General features: G+C 42.8%; 1 pseudogene; it reads right to left on the bottom strand.

Moving 5' to 3' along the window:
• Positions 1–8,377: 8,377 nt before the first annotated feature.
• Positions 8,378–10,651, bottom strand: LOC131754732 (signal transducing adapter molecule 1-like; annotated as a pseudogene).
• Positions 10,652–10,919: the final 268 nt, after the last annotated feature.

The raw sequence follows: 10,919 nt of genomic DNA on the forward strand, positions 1-10,919 counted from the left end.
AGGCAATAGTGAGCTAGAGCCAGCTTATACAAGCTCACAAAAGGCACATCTCCCCCTCTCTGCATTCAGAGACATCATGATAGCTTGAAATAGTCCATGGTGGGAGTATTTACACCTTGGAAACTGGCAATCACTGTAAATCAGGACTTTGTTGTTTGCTTTTTAAGAGCTGGTTGACCAGCATCTCACTGCCAAAGTGGGGATTTGTGGATTATACAGGACTATCTTGTGGAAGCCTTGTTAGGGTTTGGAACCAGGTAATGTAAAGTTACCAAGAACAGAGATAATTTCTGTGTTTTCATCAGTCTTTCCAGAGCCATGTGGCCTCCTATTTTTCCTTAGACCCACACATCTCTTCATTTTTCTCTCTCTCTGCATTTCATGGCCACCTCTGGTACAATCAGTTTCAGGGAAAGTCAGGCAGTGTGTAGACCTGCCTTTTTGAGAACTATGGCTAGAGTAGGTTCTCAGGAAGGGTATATGAGGGCAGGACAAAAATGATGAGCATCTCAGGCTCATTCTTAAAGGAAGTTAGTTTGGGTAAAAACACTAAGATGGAAGGATATGAGCAGAAGTAACTGCTTTTAGAGTTGCTGGAACAAAAAGTGGAACCCAGGCATGGCAGAAGATGAGGCTGAAGAGATGTACAAAGGCCAGGCGTGGAAGGCCTTGTGTATCATGTTAGACGGGGGAGTTGGGGTTAGTTCTACATGTGGCAGGGTTTCAAAGTCCAAAAGTATCCAGCCCGGGAGAACTGAAGTCTAGACAGTCTTGTAGGCACGCAGAGTCCTGAGTGGTATCCAGCTCGTTGAAGGGAAGAGTATGGACAAGGCAGTGGAAAGCTGGAGCTGTGGATGAGTCCATTGACTGACACCTTCCATAGCTTAGGCAAGTCACTCATCCTTCCAAAGCCTCCGTTTCTTTATCTACAAAGTGGAGATAAATAAACCTACCTTCTGACTCCCTCAAAGGGTTGTTGGGAAGGCAAATGATACAACTATATGAAACCCCTCTTAGGACTGTAAAGCAAGCTCCAAGCATCTGGTATTTACTCATCTGTAAAATGAGGGGGTTGACCTAGATGGGATCTAATGTTCTACTTTTAAAGTTCTACAACTCTGTTATTATCTTTATTATCTGATGATTATGCTAAAATTATAGGTTTTATGGACATGAAACACCCTTCTCTCATCTTGCCAAGAAAACTTAAGGCGAAGCTCTTAGGCTGAGAAATACCACTTCCTAGGTGGTTGTTTCCACAGAAACACCAATAACCATAAACTTATGCAGGAATGTGAACTGTTTGGGTTTAAATAGGAAGAGGAAATTGATTTATAAATAGAACCAAACCCCTAAAAAAGAATAGAGTTTCTTTCTGTACATTATATGTAATTTAATCCCCCATTTTAAAAATACTGCTTTTTAAACATCTGTTTTTTAAAATATTGCATATTATGCTACTACTGAAATGCCAAATGATTTAAAAGTGGTTTTACAAAACTGTGGATAAAACTTAGAGGTTTAAAATGATGAGGTCTGGAGATTTTTTTCATTCCTAAATAGCCCTTCAGCCACAGTGTTTAGTGTTCAATAACTCTCTTGTGTTTTAGAAAGGAAACAGGAAACATCATCTTCTTTCTAGAAATATATCACCCAAAGTGGTGCAGTTAATGACCGATAATAGATTAGAACCACTGCTGACACTCACTGAGGGTCTCCTATGTGTCAGGCACTGGGCTGAACGATTTACTTGCATCTTCTCATTGAATCCTCACAAAATCTCTAGCGAGGCAGGCACTCTTTTTAGTCCCATTATACAGATGAGAAACCAAGGCGCAGGGAGACAAATTGCCTTGCTCAGGGTCCCACAGCCAGCAAGTGGTGGCGCTGGGATTCAAAACCATAGACCCTACCTCCAGCCCTTATTCTTGCTATCACCTGTGCTAGCTTGCATCTGACTACTTAATATGACTTTTTTTAATGGTTTTCCCAAAGCAAAAGATAACCTCATGACATACATTGAGGGGTGATTAGAAAGGATCTCATCTGAAATAGAGGCTTGGTGATACTTCATTTACAAGAGTTAAGAATGAGTAGTATGAGGCCATAAAAAAAACAACTGAATTTTGCCATTTGTAGCAACATGGATGGACTTGGAGGACATTATGCTAAGTGAAATAAGTCAGACAGAGAAAGATAATATACTGCATGATACCACTTATATGTGGAATCTAAAAACTACAACAAACTAGTGAATATAACATAAAAGAAGCAGACTCACAGGGCTTCCCTGGTGGCGCAGTGGCTGAGAATCCACCTGCCAGGGCAGAGGACACCGGTTTGAGCCCTGGTCCGGGAAGATCCCACATGCCGTGGAGCAGCTAAGCCTGTGAGCCACAACTACCGAGCCTGTGCTCTAGAGCCCAAGAGCCACAACTACTGAGCTCACATGCCACAACTACTGAAGCCCGCATGCCTAGAGCCCGTGCTCCGCAACAAGAGAAGCCACCGCAATGAGAAGCCCGCGCACCACAATGAAGAGTAGCCCTCGCTCGCCGCAGCTAGAGAAAACCCATGCACAGCAACGAAGACCCAACGTAGCCAGAAACAATAAATAAATTAAATAAACTAATAAAATAAATAAATTTATTTTAAAAAAACAAGAAGCAGACTTACAGATATAGAGAACAAACTAGTGGTTACTAGTTGCGGGGGCACTTTTGGTGGGGGGAATGGGAGGTTCAAACTATTGGGTGTAAGATAGTCTCAGAGATGTATTATACAACATGGGGACTATAGCCAATATTTTGTAATAACTGTAAATGGAAAGTAACCTTTAATAATGTTATTAAAATTTTTTTAAATTTTTTAAAAGAATGAGTAGTATGTTCAGTGTTCTTAGCACATACAAACAGTCCATGTTTTCCAGAATGGCCAGCCTAAAACATTAGAGGCATCATGTCTCAGGAAAGGCTCAGACTTTCAAGATGCCTTTTGTCCCATAAATAAATGGGAGGATTCCTTATCTCAACCAGCAGGGATTTGGAGAGAAGGCAGGAATTCTGCATCCAAAACTTGGCCTCTCCTTAGCAGTTGACCGAATCATCAATTGCAGCTCTTTCTTCCTATAGTTCGGAATTGGTAAAACTTGTTGAAAGTGAAAAAGACCCTGTGGAAAAGATTCTGTCCCCATTTTCCAAGCAAAATTCTTCAATCAAATATCTTTCTGCACATGCATTCAGACTTTAAAAATCCACTTAGAGAAAACCAAAAAATTACATTCCATTCTCCTTTTCTTAGGTTAACCATAAATGTTTGTGAGGCACAAAAGTGCATAGTGGGGAGGAAAATAATAATCCAGCTCAGTAATAGACTTCTATTTCTAGAACGTAATTACCAAGGAGAGCGAACAAGGGGCAGGCATTTATTGAGCATTTACTAAGCGCCTCGATGCGTGGGATCGAAAATAAGAGCAGTAAGATCTTAATTAAAAGATCCCTGGGAACTAAACATTGTAAAAACAAAAAGCACACAAAGTTTCTATATAAACTGTGCAAGCAAAGTTGCCTAAGGGAAGGAAAAAACATTCAAGGGATGAGGCATCATGAAGCTGATCCTTTTTTGCCAAGTCTTTGTGGGTCCTTTCCTCCTCAGTGGAGAAATATCTTCTCTCAAATCTCTTCACATTCTCTTCCACTCAACACACTGGTGGGCTCCCTGCATCTCTGGCTAGAAGCTAGGGATGCAAAGAGGAACTAGATCCCACCAAGAAGTTACAATTCTAGCCAGGATTTACACAAAACCTCTCACTCTCCTCCTCTCCCCACCTCTCTAGACAAAACAGAGTATGGTAATCACTCACACTGATATTTGGATTGGCCAATGACAGTTCACACAAAGCTCATTCACACTAAAATGTGACCTCCATCATGCTTTTGCATTTTAAGTCTGTTCCTTCCAATCGTGGATAAGGAGTTTCAGATACGACTACAGAGGTTTTACGAGGAAGAAGGGAAACTACTTAAATGTCCATCCACAGATGAATGGATAAAGAGGATATGGTATATTTATACAAAGGAAAACTTATGGCTGCATCTTAATTCATCAGGATGAGGATGTATAACCCTCTCAATATTTGTGGGAACTTTATAATTACCTATAATTATTCTGTAAGTACTTGTGTTAAGAGGAAAAGTAGTGGATTAGGATCAGGGCCATGGGTACTAATCCCAAGGAGAATTGGATCCACAGGAATTAAAGCCAGAATGAGAGGCCTCTTTCCTGAGTTCTACCCCCTGAGGTACCCTGGGAAACGACAGGCTCCAAGTACCATTGTTTTTAAAAAAAACCAATGGAATCTGAGATAGGCTGCAGTATTCTATCAGATATGTAACTAACTTTAACATTTAAAACTCTATTGAGACCAAAATAATCTAGCAAATGATATCAAAACAATACTCAGGAATTTAGAACTTTTTGAGTTGCTTAACATGGGTCTGTAGCTCTCAAGGCTGAAAAAGCTCTCCCCAGGTCCAGCTACAGCGGGAGTGCTCTGCATTCCTTCCCGGATGGCATCAGGCCTCTGGTGCAGAGCAGAAGAAATTGTTTGTCTCCCAAAGTTTCCATATCTGGGGTGGGGAATTGTCTGGCCTGGGCTTTCAACGTCTTATTCATCTCACTTCTAGAAATCAACGCAAGCGCTAGAGCCAACAAACTGAGCATCTGGGGTCTAGTTGGGGCGGGGAGCAGCGTCATTGCACAGCTGGGGAAAATCAGTCTTTTGCTCTTTGGGAGTCCTGGGTGAGAAAAAGAGCACAGGAGGAATTCTATGGAAAAACAGGGAGAAGATCTTTAAAGATCTCACTCGGGCCTAGGACTGAACTACTTGCTGGTGCAGAGCAGCGCATGGGCATCCTAGGGGAGAAAGGAGGGAGTATACTCTCTGTCACTTAGCCGGAAGATGAATTTTGACCCAGAAAAGTGAAAACTTTACGTCCAGTGACAAAAAGCAGACCCTGTTGATGAGTGTTTACCAGCGGAGGGAAGGCATGCACTGAAAAGAAAAAAGTGGGTTGTCTTAGTTTGCTAGGGTTGTCATAACAAAATACCATAGGCTGAGTGACTTAAACAACAGAAATTTATTTTCTTGTAGTTCCGGAGGCTAGAAGTCCAAGTTCAAGGTGTTGGCAGGATTGGTTTCCTCTGAGTCCTCTCTCCTTAGCATTCAGGTAGTCACCACCTTCCTGCCTCTTCACGTGGTTGTTATGAAGTGCATACACACCCCTGGTGTTTCTCTGTGATGAGGGCCCACCCTAATGTCCTCATTTCAACTTAATTACCCACTTATAGTCCCTTTCTCCAAAACTAGTCACATTTTGAAGTACTGGGAGTTTAAGGCTTCAACATATGAATTTAGGGGAGACAGTTCAGCCCACAGTGTGGACTCTTAGCAGGTATATTAAAAATACCTGAAACTCCTCACCCCGCTCAGATCGAGAATGGGTATTGAGGATGACTGCCCTGAACTTCCTGCCTTTCACTAAATCTCCTCTGGCAGAACCTCCCCAACACTGTGTGTGTGTACATATGTGTGTATGTGTGTATCTGTGTGCACCTCAGATGTATTCTCAAAAACAAAACAAAAAAGAGGGGTGTGCAGAATGAATGGTTACAATCTCAAGATAAGCACAGTGTCATCTAACATAAGGAACCTATCAGCCTGAATACTTTTTAAAATGTTACCAATGTGATAAAATGTAGGTACAGCACTGTCCATACTTTTTATGACCATGGAGATTTGAATGATATAGAGACAGGCATAGAGAATCATCTGAAGAGGCTTAAGAGTTCCCAGTGTATGAGGCTATCCTCCCACATTCTTCTGAAAATGTCTTTTTTTGCCCCATGTCCTAGATGATAGTTTAGCAGGGTATACAATTCTAGGGGCAATTATTTTCTTTCCGCACTTTGAATTGTCCCCCTGGATTCTGAATTCTCTTGTTGCTGTTGAGAAGACTGGTATCTAATTATTTTTCCTTTTTGGGTAATCTCTTCTTTATCTCTGGTTCTTTTTATGATTTGTTTACTTCCTTTTTAAATTTTGTTTTGTTTTTAGTTTTCTAAATCTTCATTATGATGTTTGTAGTAATGGGTTCATTTTTATTTATCTTGCTTCAGATTTGATGTATTTCTCCAATCTAAGAATTCAGGTCTCTCACCAATTCAGGCTTTTCATTATTGTTTTGAATATTGCCTTTCTTCCATTTGTCTATTGTTTCCTTCTGGAACTCCAGCTAGATATATTTTGAACATCTATTTTTTTCCTCCACATCTCTTAGCCTCAATTTCATAGTTTCCATGTCTTTCTCTCTCTGTAAAGCATTATGAAGTGATTCTTCATCCCTCTCTTCCAGTTTAGTAATTCTCTTTAGCTGTGATATACCTGTCATTTAATCCACCCATTACATTTTAAATTTCAATCATTATATTTCACATTTCTAGAAATTCTAATTGGTTCTTTTCAAAACTGCCCATTTATCCTTTTTTTTTAAATTTTAAATTAACATTAATTTACTTTTTATAAGCATTTTATTTATTTTTAATTTTTATTGGAATATAGTGGTTTTACAGTGTTGTGTATTAGTTTCTCCTGTACATCAAAATGAATCAGCTATACGTATACATATATGCCCTCTTTTTTGGACTTCCTTCCCATTTAGGTCACCACAGTGCCCATTTATTCTTGATGGTCTTTTGTTCAATTCTTATGGTTACATTTCCCTCTGTTTCTTCAAAAATATGTTAAGCACACTTATTTTACATTTTGTATTAGATAATCCTATGCCCAAAGTTCTTGCAGTCTAATTCTGTTCTCCATCGTTTCTGCTGAGCCCAGTTTGTGGTGGATCTTTTCTCATGTGTCTCTTATTTTTGCTGTCAGTTCAATAAGGCTCCTCTTAAATGTCAGAATCCTAAAGACTCTGGGTTGAAGCTGCATCCCTCCTAATAGCAGGTGTCTTCGGGTGTTATGAACTAGATGTATTTTTAAAATAATTTTTCTACCTGGAGTTTCCTGTACCATGCAAGTAGAGTAAATACTAAATTACCATGATGTCAGGCTTGGGATTATAAATTCACAGGCAAGACCTACTTTGTTTTCATTTTTCATGCCTTTACCAAGACTGAAATAAAGACATTTCCTGGTTGGCTTTCTTTTTGCTAGAGGATGGATTTTTTTTCCCTAACCCAACTTTTGACTTGAGAATGTAGATGTTTGAGACCTCTAGCTTTCTCCAGGGTCTCAGTTCTCATCCCAACAGGCCTGTGGTCCCCCCACAGAGAACCAAGCTCCCTGGATCAGCAGATGTCCCAAGCAGCCCCATTCTTCAGGGTCTGCTAGCCACTCTGGTTTCAACTTTTTTTCTTGCTGCCTGTGAATCTCACTTTCTCTCAAGTTTAACTGCGCTTTTAAAACCAAATGCTTGGTGTATAGTACCCGGTGTTTCTACGTCTTTGTAGGGAAAGTTTTTCAGAATTTCCCATCAGCCATGTTGCTGGAAGCCAAAGTCCATTCCCCAGCTCTGTAAGCTGGGGCTTCTGCAACCACCTAGGCCTTTCTCAGTTATGCCTGAAGAAATTGTGCTCTTGCTTCAGTTTAGTGGGACAGAGTGTCCCTCTCCTTTGGGTGTCTATGAGATTCCAATAATCCATGGAAATATTGTAGTGTAGCAAACAGATCCAGGGGCCAGGCCTCAGAAAACTGGGGCTCTAGCTTTTTTTTACTCCAAGGAAGGTTCAGTTTAATGGGAAACTGAAACGTGGACAACATAATGCCTTCATGTACATATGCTACAGCTTTGTTCTCTTGCAGTTTAAAAGGACAGTGTAATTATCTTAAATTTACACGAAACATTATGAAACATGGTAGTTGTTCATGATTAAAATGAAACAGCAATGTCAATTAAGATAACAGTGTTAAATATATTCACATGATCACCACTGTGATTCAAAGTGGCCATGAGAGAAGTTACACAGCCAGCGATCTATGCACACAACACCTGCCACAATGGTGCTTGCCAGGTTGACTGCTTTGCAGACCAGGTAATTTTACGAGCCAAATCACCTTGCATTGATTCTTTCATATGACGAAAGGAATTAAGTGTTGTAAGTAGGTTCATTCCTCTGGGGGAGGGGGAGGGGAGGGCGTCTAAAAAGTCAGTGCAAATTGAAGAGAGGTCTCCCTTCTTGAATATTGGAACTTGTTGACCAAGATACAATTCCTATAAGCTGAGGATAAACAAATCTTAAGATATCAAAGAATCTCATAACGTTGTCATCGGCGTTTAGCAGATATTTGCCACAAAGAGGAATCCCAGTCCTATAGCAGGGCCTTCTGCAAGTACGGCTGCTGGGGCGGAGGTGGCCGATAGCTCTCTGGGCTGGGGCAGCGCTGACGTTAAAGTATAGTTCGGCACCTGGGACAGGCTGGTCCCTGCGTTCCGGCATATCATGACGACGGGGGCGGCAGTGGCGGCAGGAGGAGGACTGTCCACTGAAGCCTGGCTGGGCTACGTGCTCCCTTGAACAGAACAGCCCATTGTGTTGAGGTAGGAAGCCTGAGCCTGCTGACTGGGAAGGGCGGGGCTCGCGGGCAGTGGCACTGCTCCTTGGCTGAGGGAGGACAGCTGCTCCGGGGGTAGGCTGTAGCTCTGGAGCTGGCCCGTCTGTGCGATCCCTGCGACCGGGTAAGCACCACTCTGAGGAGGGCCTGGGTACACCTGAGGACCAGAAACACCAGGTGACTGAATAGAATCCCACTGATTCTGTAATTTTGCATACATGGAATACATTGGATCTTGATTCCTTAACTTGGTAGACAAGGACAGGGCCTCCATCACTTTAACATTGAGTTCTGAGAGCTCTGAATGTTCTCTATCAATATCCTCCAGCTTCTCATCAATGAGAGGTCCCATGTGGTGACACATGGCTTCAAGATGAAGTAACTCTGGCAGATCTGGTTGATCACCGTTGGGATCCGTACTTTGCAACATCTGTAGCAATTGGTCCATTTTCTCTTCATCCATGTAGGCTTGTTTCGGCTCTGGTTCTATCGTTTCTACCTGAACATCATCACTAAATTGTACCATCTTCTCCGTTTTAATCATTTCTGGTTCAGCAGTGAGCTCTGCAGTCACAAAATTAGAGGGGAATAACCCCAGGCCTTGATGGGTTTCACCTTACCACCAGTTGGGGTCACTGTCATCAAGAACTGTAATAATTTCTCCCGCTTTAAAAGTAAGCTCATTATCTTCAGCAGCTTCCAAGTCGTATACAGCACGAACTTTTCGGCCTTCATGTTGGTGGTTAGATGAGAGATCAGATGTGCTTGGATACAAACTGGAAAGGGTGGTTGACGGCTGCCTTTGTTCCTTCAGTGACAACTCAATGGCTTTCGCTAAACCTTCTTCTTCTTTGTTAGCTACAGTACCAGGATCTTTGGCTACCAGAGCTGGGCTTGCTTTGGCTTGTTCTGCAGCCAATATCAAACGGAAGGCAGGATGGTGTAGTGGAAGGAACACTGGGCTGAGAGCCAGGAGGCCTGTGTCCTAGTTCCAGCTCTGTCAACTACTAGCTGTGGCCCTGGGCAAGTCACTTAACCATTCTGGGTTAAGTAACTAACTCTGGAAACGTAACACCTTGTTCCTTAAGGTTATTAACCATTGCTGATATTAGACTAAGCTGTGGATGATTCTTAAATTCATCCGTCTATTCAACCATAAGAGCCTTTAATTTTTCACACACTTTAGGGTGACACTTCTTTCATACACTGCTTACTTCACTAACAAAATCTCTTTTTTTTTTAATATAAATTTTATTTATTTATTTTATGGCTGTGTTGGGTCTTCGTTTCTGTGCAAGGGCTTTTTCTCTAGTTGTGGCAAGCGGGGGCCACTCTTCATCGCGGTGCGCGGGGCCTCTCACTATCACAGCCTCTCTTGCTGCAGAGCACGGGCTCCAGACGCACAGGCTCAGTACTTGTGGCTCACGGGCCCTGTTGCTCCGCGGCATGTGGGATCTTCCCAGACCAGGGCTCGAACCCATGTCCCCCGCATTGGCAGGCGGATTCTCAACCACTGCGCCACCAGGGAAGCCCAACAAAATCTCTTGAACATGCTCCTAAGTGAAAAATTTTGCCACAATTTGTTGCGTATGCTCCTAGAAAAGTCAGAGCCTGCATAGCAACATGAGGATCTTTATGGTTCACCCTCCTCGTAATAGACCGAAGACACTCTTTAGGTCTGCAGGGTGTCCACTGAGGTCTGCTGCCCACAAGGCTGGACAAAAAGTGACTGAGAGCTCTACGTTGAAGGGTTCCCAAAGCTCACACAGCTGTCAGAGCTCATACCGAAGTGGACAGTCCTTGCAGCAGAGCGTTTAGGCCTTGGTGATGGGGCTACACCATCCCGAAAGACTATTCTAAATCCATCCAGTAACAGCCAGAGCGAGACTGACCGGCTTTATCACGGATATCCAAAACGAGGCCCCAGGCCTCAGCAGTGTTCATCTCACCGGTTGCTTTCTCGACATCCTGATCGAAGGGATTGGTGGCAAAGACAGGCATCTCCACTGCGTGTTGAGGTGTCCGCAGGGACTCCCCGTCGACACCAAGGGAGTCAGGATGCGACCGAGGAAGGAAGGGTCCTCAGGCAAAAACAGCAACCGAGACGGACTCTCCGGGCTCCGCGACAGCTCGTCGTCTCCCCGACCCCAAGCTACCGCGGCGGCGGCAAGCGCGGACGAGCGCGGCTCTAGCTTTGAGTCTGCTCCTTAGACAAATCCCTAAAACTCTGTGTAACTGAGTTATTTTTATTGCACAATAGCACAGTAATTATTGCCTTACTTATTTTTTTATAATGGGG

This window comes from Kogia breviceps, chromosome 4, assembly GCF_026419965.1.
Source record: "Kogia breviceps isolate mKogBre1 chromosome 4, mKogBre1 haplotype 1, whole genome shotgun sequence".
Taxonomy (NCBI): Eukaryota; Metazoa; Chordata; class Mammalia; order Artiodactyla; family Physeteridae; genus Kogia; species Kogia breviceps.